Raw genomic sequence first — 17,348 nt, forward strand, 5'->3', positions numbered from 1 at the left:
AGTGTTTCTAAAACCATCAATATACCAGAGGAGGGATAAGTGTGTTATATGAAAACTGAGGGCTTGATTGTGAGTATTAAAAGATCAAAATGAGATGAAAAATGAAAAACAAGATGCAGGAGAGAATAAAAGATGGATTAACAAAAACAAAAGCTCTCTGAAAATGTCTGATAGAAAAATACTAGTTAGTAAGTCAGAAGTTGACATCATGAAACAGACTCTGTGTTTCTTTGGTAGATTGCTTTTTTGTTTGTTTATTGTATGTGTTGCTCTATTTATTGTTTGATTTGGTTTATTTGTTTCTTTACTTGTTTGATTTTCACATTTTTATTTATTATTTTATTGAATATATTTCTTTATTTACATTTCAAATGTAATTCCCTTTCCTGGTTTCCTATCCATAAGCTACCTATCCCCTACTCCTACCCCATAAGAGTGTTCTCCCCCATACACTTTCCCTTATGAGACCCCCTCAACATCGTCCTGCACTGAGGGTCCAACCTTCACAGGACCTCTGGCTTCCCCTTCCACTGGTGACCCAAAAAGGCTATTCTATGCTGCATATTCAGGTGGAGCCCTGGTCAGTCCATATATAGTCTTTTGGTAGTGGTTTAGTCCCTGGAAGCATTGGCATTTTTGGTTGGCATTTTGGTTCTTATGGGGTTGCAAGCCCCTTTGGCTCTTTCAGTCCTTCCTCTAATTCCCCAAAGGGAGTCCTGTTCTCAGTTCAGTAGTTTGCTGCTATCATTGATCTCTGTATTGGACAGGCTCTGGATGTGTCTCGGGAGACATCAAAATCCCGTCCTGTTCAGCATGGACATTTTAGCTTCATAAATCTCATCTAGTTTTGGTGGCTGTATATATACGGCTGTTCCTTCAGTCGCTGCTCTAAACTTTGCTTCCATATCCCCTCCTATGGATATTTTTCCCCCTAATAAGGAGTGGAAGCAGCCGCACTTTAGTCATCCTTCTTCTTGTGCTTCTTGAGGTCTGTGGATTGCATCTTTGATAATTCTAGCTTTTGGGCTAATACCCACTTATTAATGAGTGTATACCATGTGTGGTTTTCTATGACTGGGTTACCTCACTCAGGGAGATATTTTCAAGTTACTTCCACTTGCCCATGTATTTTATAATTTCATTGTTTTGGATTGAGGAGTAGTACACCTTTGTGTAGATGTACCACATATTTTGAATCCATTCCTATGCTGAAGGGCATCTGGGTTCTTTCCAGCTTCTAGCTATTTTAAATAAGGCTGCTATGAACATAGTGGAGCATGTGCCTTTATTGTACATTGGAGCATCTTTGGGGTATATGCCCAAAAGAGGTATAGCTGGGTCCTCAGATAGTGTGGTATGTCCAACTTTCTGAAGAACCTCCAGACTGATTTCAAGATGGCTTGAATGAGTTTACAGTCCCACAAACAATGAAAGAGTGTTCCTATTTCTCCACATCCTCGCTAGCATCTGCTATAAACTCAGTTTCTTATCTTAGCCATTATGATTGGTATGAGGTGGATTTTCAGGGTTGTTTTGATTTGCATTTCCCTGATAACTAAGGATGTTGAACATTTCTTTAGGTGTTTCTCAGCCATTACATGTTCCTCAGATGGGGATTTTTTGTTTAGCACTGTACCCATTTTTTAAAAGGGTTAGTTGGCTCTCTGGAGTCTATCTTCTTGAGTTCTCTATATATTTTAGATATTAGTCCTCTATCAGATGTAGGATTGGTAAAGATCTTTTCCCAATCTGTTTGAAGCCATTTTGTCTGAATGACAGTGTCTTTTGTCTTACAGAAGGTTTGAAGGTTTCTGAGGTCCCATTTATTGGTTCATGGTCTTAGAGCATAAGCCATTGGTATTTTGTTTAGGAAATTTTCCCCAGTGCCCATGTGTTTGAGACTCTTCCCCAGTTATTCTTCTATTAGTTTGTGTTTACCTAGTTTGATGTGCAGGTCCTTGATTGACTTGGACTTAAGCTTTGCCCATGGAGATAAGCATGGATCAATTTGCATTCTTCTACATGCTGACCTCTAGTGGAACCAGCACCATTTGTTGAAAATGACATCTTTCTTCCATTGGATGATTTTAGCTCCTTTTTTCAAGGATCAAGTGACTATAGGTTTGTGGATTCTCCTCTCACCTGTTTCTTTTTCCAGGCTCTCAGAGCTATGAGTTTTCCTCTTAGCCATACTTGTATTGTGTCCCATAAATTTCGGTATGTTGTATCTTCATTTTCATGAAATTCTAATAAGTCTTTAATTTCTTTTTTATTTCATCCTGGACCAAGTTTTCATTGAGTAGAGCGTTGTCATCTTCCATGTATATGTGGGCTTTCTGTCATTTTTGTTATTATTGAAGATGAGCCTTAGTCCATAGGGATCTGATAGGAAGCATGGGATTATTTATATCTTACTGTATGTCTTGAGGCCTGACTTGTGACTGCATATATGGTCAGTTTTAGAGAAGGTTCCATGAAGTGCTCTATATACATGAAGTGTTCTTTATACATTTCTGTTAAATACACTTGGTCCATAACTTCTGTTAGTTTCTCTATATCTCTGTTTAATTTTTGTTTCCATGGTCTGTCCATTGATGAGAGTCGGGTGTTAAAAACTCCTACTGTTATTGTGTTAGGTGCAATGTGTGAATGGAGCTTTAGTAAGATTATTTTTATGAATATAGGTGCCCTTGCATTTGGAGCACAGATATTTAGGATTGAGAGTCCATTTTGGTGGATTTTTCCTTTGATGAATATGAAGTGTTCTTCCTTATATTTTTTGATGACTTTTGTTTGAAACTGAAATTTATTCAATATTAAAATGGTAACTCCAGGTTTTTTCTTACAACCACTTGCTTGGAAAATTGTTTTCGAGCCTTTTACTCTGAGGTACTGTTTTGTCTCTGAGGTGTGTTTCCAATATGCAGCAAAATGGTGGATGCTCCTTATGTATCCAGTCTGTTAGTCTATATCTTTTTATTGGGTAATGGAGTCCATTGATGTTGAGCATTGTTAAAGAATATTGATTGTCACTTCCTGTCATTTTCATTGATAGAGGTTAAATTATGTTTGTGTGTCTCTCTTTTTGGTTTCATTGTGAGGAGCTTAAATTCTTGCTTTTTGAATGGCATAGTTCCTCTCCTTGTGTTGGAGTTTTCCAACTATGATCCTTTGTAGGGCTGGATTTGTAGAAAGATACTGTGTAAATTTGGTTTTGTCATGGAATACCTTGGTTTCTCCATCTATGTTAATTGGGAGTTTTGCTGGATATAGTACCATGGGCTGGCATTTGTGTTCTCTTAGAGTCTGTAAGACATCTGTCCAGGATCTTCTGGCCTTCACAATATCTGGTGAAAAGTTTGGTGTAATTCTTATAGGTTGGCCTTTATATGTCACTTGACCTTTTTCCCCTACTGTTTTTTGTATTTTTTATTTGTTTTGTGCATTTGACTATTATGTGACACGAGAAATTTCTTTTCTGGCCCATCCTCTTTGCAGTTCTGTAGGCTTCTTGTATGTTTATGGGCATCACTTTCTTTATGTTATGGGAGTTTTCTTCTATAATTTTGTGGAATATATTACTGGCCCTTTAAGTTGCAAATCTTCACTATCTTCTATACCTATTATCCTTAGGTTTGATCTTCTCATTGTGTCCTGGATTTCCTGTATGTTTTGGACTAGAAGCTTTTTGCAGTTTACATTACCTTTGGCAATTGTTTAAATGTTTTCTATTGTATTTTCTGCCCCTGAGATCCTCTCTTCTATCACTTGTCTTCTCATCTTCTATCTATTGGTGATCATTGTATCTACGGCTACTTGTCTCTTCCATTGGTTTTCTATATCCAGGGTTGTCTCCCTTTGTGCTTTTTTTATTGTTTCTATTTCCATTTTCAATTCCTTCACCTGTTTTCTTGTGTTTTCCTGTAACTCTTTTAGGGGTTTTTGGGTTTCCTCTCTAAAGGCTTCTACTTGTTTACTTATGTTGTCCTGAATTTTTGAGTGTGTTATTTAGGTCCTTCTTAAAGTCCTTCATCATTAACATAAACTGTGATTTTAAACCTAAATCTTGCTTTTCCAGTGTGTTTGGATATCCTATATTTTCTTTCGTGGAAGAACTGTGCTCTGATGATGCCAAATAGTCGTGGTTCCTATTGCTTAGTTTCCTGTGCTTGCCTCTTGCCATCGTGTTGTCTCTGGTGTTTCATTGTCTTGCTGTTTTTGGAAGTGGCTTAACCCTCCTGTAGGCCTCTGCGTAAGCACTCTTGTAGAACTGTTTTCCCGTTTTCGTTCATCAGTTTATGAGAACAGATGCTCTTCTCTCAGGTGTGTAGGCACTCCTGGAGACTGTCTTTCAGCTCTTGATGCAGGCAGGGATCAGATGGGTCCTGACCCTGACTGCTCTTAATCCTTACACCCAGGGGGCACAGCTGGCACTAGGTGATTCCCTCTTGGGTTGGGAGTGTGAAATAAATTTGATTTTCATTTAACTACCAGCAGATGGTAGTCTCCTCTGATTTCTCAGGAGTGTCAGTACTTCTGAGTGTCCAGCTCCCTCCCCCATGGGATTTGGGTGCAGGAAGCAGTATTGGTTCAAATCAGTTCATTTCTGGGTGCAGACCAGAACCACAAGTACCAGCAATTGACTACTCCTGTATTTCTGTGTCCTGAGACAGTATGGAGTTTCCTCTTGGTCCAAGGATGTGGGCAGAAGTGGGAAGAAGTGGCAGTGTGTCCTGCGATCTCAGGATGTTCTTCACTTCTTGGTTTTCAGTTCTCTTTCCCACAGAATTTGAATCGATTTTCACATTTTGTATGTTTTGTGCTCATCAAGAAAGAGAATGCACGTGAAACTCAGTGGGTAGGAATGTTGGGGAGGATCTGGGTGGATGTGAGGTTGTAAAACCTGATCACAATATATTCTGTGATGAAAATGTAACTTGGAGATCAAAATAGACCTGAATGTGGGGTGGTACATGCCTTTTATCCTAGCACTCAGGACTAGAGGCAGGCAGATCTCTGAAATTGAGGTCAACCATGTCTACTGAGTAAGTTCCAGCACACCCAGGATGACATAATGTCTGTATTCAAACACACTAAAAATTCAAAATATGACTCTTAAGAAGAATTAAACCACAGAAACATGTGTTATTAAATGAAAAATCAAAGTGCAAAGCAGGGCGCACCAATGTCTTCAACACAACACAGACCACTGCCTCTAGACTTGCTGATACATCATAACTACATGGAAACACCCTATTGCTGAAGACACCAGGATATAGAAATTAAATCTCCAATCCATCAGAGAACAGTTGTTTTTTGACTAGCTTTAGAAAGGTCAGAAGGTATATTAGACTCTGCTGTGAGGAGAAATGATATCAATGACTTTAATCTTACCATGCCTAGCTACATATTCTACACATGCTAAGCAAGAAATGCCCAGATATACAATTGTTAGAGTATATCTAATTGCTAACTTACTGGATTTGAATCATTCACCATATGAGAGATATCATGTTTTAAATTATAATTTAATTAAAAACCCATGACTAGAGAGATCGGGGACCTGCAGGAGGAATCTTCTATAATCCTACTGTCACATGGGCATGGGAAAAATTGAATTATTAATAATTTATGTTTATTGCCTACACCTACTTAGGTTTTCAGTGCTGTGAAGACACCATGATCAAGCACCTCTTATAAAGGACAAAATTTAATTGGGATTGGCATACAGGTTCAGAGGTTCAGTCATTATCAATACAGGAGGATGGAAACATCCAGGCAGATGGGGGACTGTAAGGAGAGCCAAAAGTTCTACATCTTGATCAGTAGGCAGACAGGAGAAGATTTGCTTCCCCAAGGCTAGGAGAAGGGTCTCAAAGTCCACACATACATTGACACACTTTGTTCAACAAGGTCACTCATGCTCCAACATGGCCATAATTCCTAACAGTGTCACTCCGTAGTCCAAGGATACACAAACCACTATATTCTAGTCCCTAGTCTCCATAGGCTTGTTCAAACACATGAGTCTATGGAGGACAAACATAAGCATAGCATAATACAAAATGCATTAAGTCCAATTTCAAAATCCCCAAAGTCAAAATCAGTCCCAAAAATCTTAAAAGTCCAAAGTTCAAAATCTTCTGAGATTCAAACATGTAAATATAATCCTCTATAATATCAAAATCAAGAGAAGAGACTACTCTCTGCCCACATTTCTGACTCTAGTGAAAAACACTTAGTGCCATCTAGTCACCCTGTACACAGGGACCCAGGAGAAGTACAGGCCATTCTGGTTGCTGCCCACAAAGAGAACTGAAACCCAGCCCCATGGAGTGACTTCAGAACCGAGACCAGAGGTAAGAACAACTTTTCTGCTCCAAGTGACCTGCCTGGTGGACTAAGGACACACAAAGGCAAAATTCCTCTGGGACCAGACACTTACAATTTCTCGCTGATTACCAAACCTCGCTGATCCTGGCCCACAGCTCCCTGCTCTCAAACCTTGTGGGAGAGAGAGCAGATCTCCCAAAAGTGTGGGCAATCCTGAGACTGCAGGCCAGGAGAGCCTGCCGGTTCTGCCCACCTTTGCCCACATCCCTGTCCCAAGAGGAGACTGTATAGAGCATCTGGGTACAGGAAGAGAGGGGCAGTCAAGCTGCAGGAGCCCTATGGTCCAGACTGCATCCAGATCTGATCGTGCTCAGTCAAACAGCTCCCTGCACCCAAATCCCTTGGTGGGGAGAGCTAGAACTTCAGATGGGCAGACATGCCTGGGAAACATGTAGAGACTAGACTCCGCCCACATTTCTGACTCTAGAGGAAAACACCTAGCACTATCTGGGCCACCTGTGCACAGGGAACCAGAAGTAGCGGCAAGCCCTTCTGGCACCTGCTCACAGGGGGAGCTGAAAGCCAGTGGACAGGAATGACTATATGAATGAGAGCAAAACACTCTATTTCCATAACTGGTTGAAAGAAAACAGGTCTACAGCACTCTTGAAACACAGGCCTATTGGCTGACAAGCCACTGTCAGGAATAAAAAAACAAGGTAACACCAGAGACAACCTGATGGCAAGAGGCAAGCATAGGGAACCAAGCAACAGAAACCAAGACTACATGGCATCATAAGAGTCCAATTCTCCCACCAAAGCAAACACTGAATATCAAAAACAAACCAGAAAAACAAGATCTCGATGCAAAAATCAAATTTTATCATGATGATGGAGGACTTTAAGAAGGTCATAAATAACTCCCTTAAGGAAACACAAGACAACACAAGCAAACAACTAGAAGCCCTTAAAGAGGAAACACAAAAACCCCTTAAGGAACTACTGGAAAAAACAACAAAACAGTAGAAAGAAATGAACAAACCCATCCTGGAGCTAACATTAGAAATAAAAACAATACAGAAAGCACAAAGGGAGACAGCAATGGAGATAGAAAACCTGGAGAAGAGATCAGGAGTCACAGATGCAAGCATCATGAACAGAATAGAAGAGATAGAAGAGAGAATCTTAGGAGAAGAGGATTCCATAGAAATTATCAACACAACTATCAAAGATAATGTAAAACAGAAAAAGCTAATAGCCCAAAACATAGAAGATTCAACCTAAGGATAATAGGTATAGAACAGAAGGAAGACACCCAACTCAAAGGACCAGTAAATATCTTCAACAATATCATAGAAGCAAACTTCCTTAACCTAAAGTAAGAGATGGCCATAGAGACGCAAGAACCCTACAGAACTCCAAATAGATTGGACCAGAAAAGAAACTCCTCCTGTCACATCATAGTCAAAACACCAAATGCACAAAACAAAGAAAGAATATTAAAGGCAGTAAGGGAAAAAGGCCAAGTAACATATAAAGGTAGACCTATCAGAATTATACCAGACATCTCACCACAGACTGTGAAACCCAAAAGATCCTGGACAGATGTCATACAGTCCCTAAGAGAACAAAAATGGCAACCCAGGTTACTGTATCCAGCAAACTCTCAATTAACATAGATGGAGAAACCAAGCTATTCCATGACAAAACCAAATTTACACAGTATCTTTCTTCAAATTGAGCCCTACAAAAGATAATAAATGGTAAAGCCCAACATAAGGAGGCAAGCTATACCCTAGAAGAAGTAAGAAACTAATTGTCTTGGCAACAAAACAAAGAGAAGACAAGCACACAAACGTAATCACACCTCCAAATGTGCAGATAACATTAAGCAACAATCACTATTCAATATTATCTCTTATCATCAATGGACTCAATTCCCCAATAAAAAGACACAGATTAACAAACTTGGTAGATAATGAGGACCCAGAATTTTGTTGCCTACAGGAATAACACCTCAGAGACAAAGACAGACACTACTTCAGAGTAAAAGCCTGGAAAAAAAATCTTTCCAAGCAAGTCATCTGAAGAAGCAAGCTGGAGTAGCCATTCTAATTTAGAAAAAAATCGATTTTCAACTAAAAGTCATCAAAAAAGATAAGGAAGGACACTTATATTCATCAAAATAAAAATTCACCAAGATGAGCTCTCAAACCTAAATATTTATGCTTCAAATACAGGGGCACCTACACACATAATAGAAACCGTACTAAAGCTCAAAGTAAGCATTGCACCTAACACAACAATAGCAGGCGATTTCAACACCCCATTATCATTAGTGGACAGATCATGGAACAGAAATAAACAGAGACATAGACAGACTAATAGAATTTGTGATTCAAATGGACTTAACATATATTTACATAACATTCTATCCTAAAACAAAAGGACATACTTTCTTCTCACCACCTCATTGTACTTTCTCCAAAACTGACCACATAATTGGGCACAAAACAGGACTCAACAGATACAAAAAGATAGAAATAATCCCATGTGTCCTATCAAACCACCACGGGCTAAACCCGGTCTTCAATAACAATAAGGAAAGAATGCCCACATACACATGGAAGTTGAACAATCCTCTAATCAATGATAACACGGTCAAGGTAAAAAAAAAAAGAAAGACATTAAAGACATCTTAGAATTTAATGAAAATTAAGGTACAACATATCCAAACTTATGGGACACAGTGAAAATTGTGATATGAGGAAAACTCATCCTTTTGAGTGCCTGCAGAAAGAAACAGGAGAGTATATATATATATATATATATATATATATATATATATATATATATATATATATATCAGCAGTTTCACAGCACACTTAAAAGTTCTAGAACAAAATGAAGCAAATACACACAAGAGGAGTAGAGTAGAAGGCAGGAAAAAAATCAAACTCAGAGCTGAAATCAACCAAGTAGAAACAAAATGGACTATTCAAAGAATCACCAGAACCAAAAGCTGGTTCTTTGTGAAAATCAAGAAGACAGATAAATCTTTAGTCAAACTAACCAGAGGACACAGAAAGTGTGTTCAAATTAACAAAATCAGAAATGAAATGGGAGACATAACAACAGAATCAGAGGAAATTCAAAAAACCATCGGATCCTACTACAAAACCCTATATTAAACAAAACTTGAAAATCTGGAGTAAATGGACAATTTCCTAGACAAATACCAGGTACTAAAGCTAAATCAGGAACAGATAAACAATTAAACAACTCCATACCTACTAAAGAAATAAAAGCAGTTGTTGAAAGTCTCCCAACCAAAAAGTGCCCAGGTCCAGATGGGTTCAGTGCTGAATTCTATAAGACCTTCATAGAAGACCACCTACCAATACTATCCAAACTAATTGACAAATTTGAGACAGACATAGTGCTGCCAAATTCCTTTTATGAAGCCACAATTACTCTTATACCTAAACCAAACAAAGACCCAACAAAGAAAGAGAACTTCAGACCAATTTCCCTTATGAATATTGATGCAAAAATACCCAATAAAATTCTTTCAAATCGATTCCAAGAGCACATCAAAACAATCGTCCATCGTGATCAACTAGCTTCATTCCAGGGATGCAGGGATGGTTTAATATATGGAAAATCATCAACATAATCCACTATATAATAACTGAAATATAAAAACCACATGATCATTTCATTAGATGCTGAGAAAGCATTTGAAAAAATTCTAAACCCCTTCATGATAAAATGTCCTGGAAAGAACAGGAATTCAAGGCCCATACCTAAACATAGTAAAATCCATATAGAGCAAAACAGTGGCTAACATTAAAATAAATTTAGAGAAACTTGAAGCAATCTCACTAAAATCTGTGGCCAGACAAGGCTGCCCACACTCTCCCTACTTATTCGATATAGTTCTTAAAGTCCTAGTCAGAGCAATAAGACAACAAAAGGAAATCAAAGGGATAAAGACTGGAAAAAAACAAGTCAAAATATCACTATTTGCAGATTATATGATAGTATATTTAAGTGATCCCAAAAGTTCCACCAGAGATCTACTAAACCTAATAAGCAACTTTAGCATTGTGGATGGGTATAAAATTAACTGAAATAAATCAGTAGCATTCCTCTACACAAAAGAAAAACAAGCTGAGAAAGAAATTAGGGAAACAACACCCTTCATAATAGTCTGAAATAATATAAAATACCTCAGTGTGACTTTAACCAAGCAAGTGAAAGATCTGTGTGCTAAGAACTTAGAGCCTCTGAAGAAAGAAATTGAAAAAGATCTTAGAATATTAAAAGATCTCCCATGCTCATGGACAGGTAGGATTAGCATAGATTTGAAGACTCAGAAATGAACCCACACACATATGGTCACTTGATTTTAGACAAAAGAACCAAAACCATCTAATGAAAAAATGATAGCATTTTCAGCAAATGGTGTTGTTTCAACTGGAGGTCAGCATGTAGAAGAATGCAGTTTGATCCATTCTTATCACCCTGTACAAAGCTTAAGTCCAAGTGGATCAAGGACCTCCACATCAAACCAGATACTCTCAAACTAATAGAAAAAAAGTGGGGAAGAATCTCAAACACATAGGCACTGGAGAAAATTTCGTGAATAAAACACCAATGGCTTATGGTCTTAGATCAATAATTGACAAATGGGGTCTCCTAAAACTGCAAAGCTTCTGTAAGACAAAAGACACTGTTGTAAAGACAAAACAGCAACCAACAGATTGGGAAAAGATCTTTACCAATCCTACAACAGATAGAGGGTTATATATAAAATATACAAATACTTATGAAGTTAGACTGCAGGGAGACAAATAATTCTATTAACAATGGGGTTCAGAGCTAAACAAAGAATTCACAGGTAAGGAATATTGAATGGCTGAGAAGCACTTAAAGAAATGTTCAGCATCTTTAGTCATAAGGGAAATGCAAATCAAAACAATCCTGAGTTTCCACCTCACACCAGTCAGAATGTGTAAGATAAAATCTCAGGTGACAGCACATGCTGGCAAGGATGTTGAGAAACAGAAACACTACTCCATTGTTGGTGGGATTGCAAACTGGTGCAACCACTCGGAAAATCAGTCTGAAGTTTTCAGAGAAAATTTTACATTGTAGTACCTGATGATACAGCTAAACTACTCCTGGCTATATGCCCAAATTTTGCTCTAACATGTGACAAAGACAAATGCTCCACTAGGTTCATAGCAGCCTTCTTTATAATAGGAAGAAGCTGGAAAGAATTCAGATTCCCTTCTACAGAGGAATGGATACAGAAAATATGGTGCATCTACACAATGGAATACTACTCAACTATCAAAAACAATGACTTTATGAAATTCATTGGCAAATGAATTGAACTGGAAAATATCATCCTTTGTGAGGTAAGCCAATCACAGGAAAACACACATGGTATGTACTCATTGATAAGTGGATATTAGCCTAAATTCTGGAATTACCCTAGATGTACAGAACACATGAAACTCAAGAAGATGATCAAAATGCAGATGTTTCACTCCTTCTTTTAAAGGAGAACAAGAATACCCTTAGGAGGATATTGGGAGGAAAATTTTAGAACAGAGACTGAAGTAATGTCCATTCAGAACCTTCCCCACATGTTTCCCATACATGTACAACCACCAAACTAGATAAGGTGGATGAAGCAAGGAAGTGCAAGCTGACAGGAACCGGACATAGATCTCTCCTGAGAGACACAGCAAGAATACAGCAAATACATAGGCGATTGCCAGCAGCAAACCACTGAACTGAGAACGGGACCCCCATTGAAGGAATCAGAGAAAGGACTGAAAGAGCAGAAGGGGCCTGAGATTCCATATCAACAACAATGCCAACCAACCATAGCTCTGGGACTAAGCCACTACCCAAAGACTATACATGGACTGACCGTGAGCTCCAACTGCATCGGTAGCAATGAATAGCCTAGTATGAGGACGAGTGGAAGTGGAAGCCCTTGGTCCAGCCAATGCTGGACCCCCAGTGAACGGGATTCTTGTGGGGATGGATTTAATGGGAGGGGGGAGAATGGGTAGGGGAACACTTATAAAGAAGTGGAGGGAAGGTAAGGGGGGTGTTGGCCTGGAAACTGGAAAAGGAATAACATTTGAAATGTAATTAAGAAATACCCAATTTAATAAATATGGAAAAATATCAAAATCAAACAGAAGATCACATACCTACCATAGCATTCAAAATTCCACATGAAATAATGCTACACTAAAGAAAGACAGGCAACCAGTAAGTCATCTCTAAATTCTGCATCTGTATGTCTGATATCAAAGCAGTCTTTATAATCCTCATTCCTTTTTCATCTTTGTTGACAGCAACAAATGTATTCGACCTGGGCTGGTTCCATCCCCTGTTAGCAGCTTTTGCAGCTATGCCTTTTGTAGCACTCTAAGGTATGGTTGACTCTACACTACTGCTGCTACGGTTCTTGGTGTTCATTCCCTGATACTGGCATCTCTAATATGCTGGGGTCTTCTGCAGAAATTAGGCTTCAACAAAAACTTCTTCTTCTCTTTATGGTGCCAAACCTCATTTTCTTTGTATGACCCCTTCAGTCCTGGGATATCAACTGCTACTGAGACTATACCTTTACCAATGGCCTTCTCTAGCCTTTTATGGTGCTGAGTCTCAGTTATTCTCCATGACCCCTTCATACCATCAAAATGAGAACAAACTGGGTGATTCTTGCACCTTACACAGTTCAGCTAATGTGAGAAATACAACCTGGGTTCTCTCAAACACGGCTACTTTATGCTCTCAGAAAATACTTCCCAGAAGAATTAACTCACTGCAGTGATGCTGCTCTCTTCTCAATTCCTGCTAAAATCTTAGATCCAACTAAATGGAATCAAATGTCCCAGTATTTCCTTTGTGTTTTGCTCTAAACCCACTTCCTTGTGGCTGACGAAGGCAAATATTACTACTTGCTGTGGCTGAGACATACCCCTCCTCCACATTATATTATCAACTTTCTTATTTCTAACTCCCACACTGCCTAATATTGGGTGATTTGAAAGCTGATCTTTAGATTATTCTGGAGCTCAGAGGTCTGCATGTCTTTGAATCCTAAATGCTGAGATGAAAAGTATGTATCACCAGGTCTGGACTTAAACTTTTCTAGACCTAGAAGTTGCTCTGCCCTTAGAAGATTAAAAATGTTCCCATGCATCCTAGCAGATTGCCACGGACTAAGGCTGGTCTTCAATGACAACAAAAACAACAGAAAGCCCATATATACATGGAAGCTGAACAATCCTCTACTCTGATGAATTGGTGAAAAGAAAGTGAAGAAAGAAATTAAAGACATTTTAGACTTTAATAAAAATAAAGGCAGAACATACCCAAATATATGGGACATAATGAGAGCAGAGCTAATAGGAAAACTCATAACTCTAAGTGCCTCCCCAAAGAAACTGGAGAGAGCATACATTAGCAGCTTGATAGCTCAGCTAAAAGCTCTAGAAAAAAGAGAAGCAAATGAAATAGAGAGGAATAAAAAGCAGGAAATAATGAAAATCAGGGCTGAAATCAACCAAGCAGAAACAAAACCAACTATACAAAGATTAAAGAAAACCAGAAGCTGTCTCTTCGAGAAAATGAACAAGATAGATAGACCCTTTGCCAGACTAACCATAGGGCACAGAGAGAATACCCAATTTAAAAAAATCTGAAATGAAAAGGGAGACAAAACAACAGAATTTGAGGAAATTAAAAAAATCATCAGATCCTACTACAAAAACCTATATTCAACAAACATTGAAAATCTGGAGAAAATGGACAATTTTCTAGACAAGTCGTAGGTACAAAGGTAAATCTGGAAAGATAAACGATCTAAACAATCCTATAACTCCTATAGAAATAGAAGCAGTTATTAAAAGTCTCCCAAGCACAAATAGCCTAGGACCAGATGGGTTTAGTGCAGAATTCTATCAGACCTTCATAGAAGACCTCATATCGTTACTGTCCAAATTATTCCACAAAATAGAAACAGACAAACACTACCAAATTCCTTCTATGAATCCACAATTACACTTAAACATAAACCACACAAAGACCCAACAAAGAAAGGGTACTTCAGACCAATATCCCTTATGAATATGGACACAAAAATACTCAATAAAATTCTCACAAACCAAATCCAAGAACACATCAAAATTATCATCCATCATAATAATGTAGGCTTCTTCCCAGGGATGCAGGGTTGGTTCAATATATGGAAATCCATCAAAGTAATCCACTATGTAAACAAACTCAAAGGGGAAAAACACATGATCAATCCATCAAAGTAATCCACTATGTAAACAAACTCAAAGGGGAAAAAACACATGATCATCTCATTAGATGCTGAGAAAGCATTTGACAAAATTCAACACCCCGTCATGGTGAAAGCCTTGGAAAATTCAGGATTCAACACCTATCCCTAAACACAGTAAAAGCAATATACAGCAAACCAGTAGCAAACATGAAAGGAAAAGTAGAGAAACATGAAGAAATCTCACTAAAATCAGGGACAAGAAAATGCTGTCCACTCTCTCAAGATCTATTTAATATAGTACTTGAACTTTTAGCTAGGGAAATGAAGCTATTAAGGAGGTCAAATGGATACAAATTAGAAAGGAAGAAGCCAAGGTATCACTATTTACAGATGATATGATAGTATACATAATCAAGCCAAAAAATTTATCAGAGATTTCCTACAGATGATAAACAACTTCCTCAAATAGGCTGGACATAAATAAATCAAACAAATCAGTAGCATCCCCTCACTCAAAAGATAAACGGGCTGAGAAAGAATGTAGGGAAATGAAACCTTATACAGTCACAACATAAAAGACAGTGTGACTCTAGCTAATCAAGTAAAAGATCTGTATGACAACAACCACAAGTCTTTGAAGAAAGAAACTGAAGATCTGGGAAGATGGAAAGATCTCACATTCTCATAGAATGTCTATTTTCTTAAGATTTTGCAACTTATTGGAACACTTGCTTTTAAAGTGAGGCCTAATGATCCTTTGAATTTCTTCAATGTCTCTTATTATGTCTCCCTTTTTATTTCTGAGTTTGTTTATTTAGATTCTGTCTCTCTGTCTTTTAATTAGGTTGTCTAAGAGTTTGTTGATTTTGTTGATTTTCTCAAAAACCAACTCTTGGTTTTGTTGACTCTTTGTATTACTTTCTTTATAACTGATTGATTTGAGTTCCAGTTTTGATTATTTCTTTTATTCTACCCCTCTTTTTCTTTCTTTTTTAATAGATTATTCAGGTGTACTTTTAAGTTCCGGGTAAAAGAACTTTCTAATTTTATGGTGGCATTAAGGGCTATGAGCTTTCCTCTAACACTGTTTTCATTCTGTCCCATAATTTTAAGTATGTTGTGGTTTCAGTTTCATTAAATTTTAGGAAGTCTTGTTCATGACTTTCCCAATTAGGTATTTAATTGTGATCCACAATTAAACAATTTTTGAAGTTCTCCTATAATTCATGGTGATATTTTGAGACACAAAGCTCTATTTCAATTTTCTTGTATCTGTTCAGGCTTGTTATTTTACTGACTACATGATCAATGGTCAATTTTGGATCCATGAGGTTCTAAGGAGAAGGCATATTTGTTTTTTGTTTGTGTGATATATTCTACAGATTCCTGTTAGGTTCACTTCATTCAAAATACATGTTAGTTTCATTATTTCTCTATTTACATTTTGTCTGGATAACTTATCAATTACTGGCAGTTGGGTGCTACAGTCTCCCACTATTGATGTGTGACATTTTATTTAGGATTTAAAATTTAGCAATGTTACTTTTGAAGTGTTGGTATCCTTGTGTTTGAGTACAGTTCATTCAGAATTGAGATATTATCTTGCTAAAATTTTCCTTCGATGAGTATGAAGTCCTTACATGTCCCTTTTGAGTAATCTTGGTGATTGGTTACTAGATATTAGAATGGCTACTTCAGCTGGTTTCTTGGCTCTATTTCCTTGGAAAACTTTTTCCATCCATTTACTCTGACGTTAGGTCTATCTTAATTTCTGAGGTATGTTTCTTGTATGTGGCAGAATCATGGATGCTTTTCCAACCACTCATTTAGACTGAATCTTTATTGGGGAATTGAGTCCATTGAAATTGAGAGATATTAAGGGCCAGTGAGTGGAGTTAGTGTTTGTGTGTGTGCGTGTGTGTGCTGCTCTGTCCTTTTCTTGTTTTTGCGGGTACAAAGTTGCTTATTTCCTGTGTTTTCTGGTAGTTATCCTCATTGGGTTGGTCCAGTATTTTCTGTAGTGCTTGATTGGTGGATATATAGTCTTTGAATTTGGATTTCTCTAGACATAGCTTGTTTTCTCTGTCTATGGTGATTGAGAGTTTTGAGGGGTATTATAGTCTATGTTGGGCTCTGGATTTTTAGATGTTGCAACATGTCTGTCCAGTCCCTCCTGGGTTTTAGAGACTCTGTTCAGGATTTATTTGTAATTCTGACAGATCTGCCTTTGTATGTTACTAGATCCTTTTACCCTTGGTTCTTTTAATTTTCTTTCTTTGTTCTGAAGATATTGGGTTATGGTTTTTATATGGAAGGAAGATTATATTTTCTGGTCCCATCAAACTGGTATTCTCTAGGTATTTGTATATTTACAGACATCTTATTAGGTTAGTACTTATTTCTATGATTCATTGAAAATACTGTCCAGGACTCGGAGCTAAGACACACAACTTGCTTCTATTCATATTATCCTCAAGTTAGTTCTTTATATGGTATTCCAGATTTCCTGGATGTATTCTGTAAGGAAATGTTTAGAGTTAACTTTTTCTTTGATATATAACAACTTTTTTTTGTAGTTCTACTCCACAGATTATCTCATCCATCTCCTGTACTCTGGTTGTGATGATTGGATCTGTTTTTCCCGTCCTCTTCCCTAGATTTTTCAACTCCAAGATTCAATAAGTTTATGTTT

This window comes from Rattus norvegicus, chromosome 4 (assembly GCF_036323735.1).
Source record: "Rattus norvegicus strain BN/NHsdMcwi chromosome 4, GRCr8, whole genome shotgun sequence".
In the NCBI taxonomy this organism is placed as follows: Eukaryota; Metazoa; Chordata; class Mammalia; order Rodentia; family Muridae; genus Rattus; species Rattus norvegicus.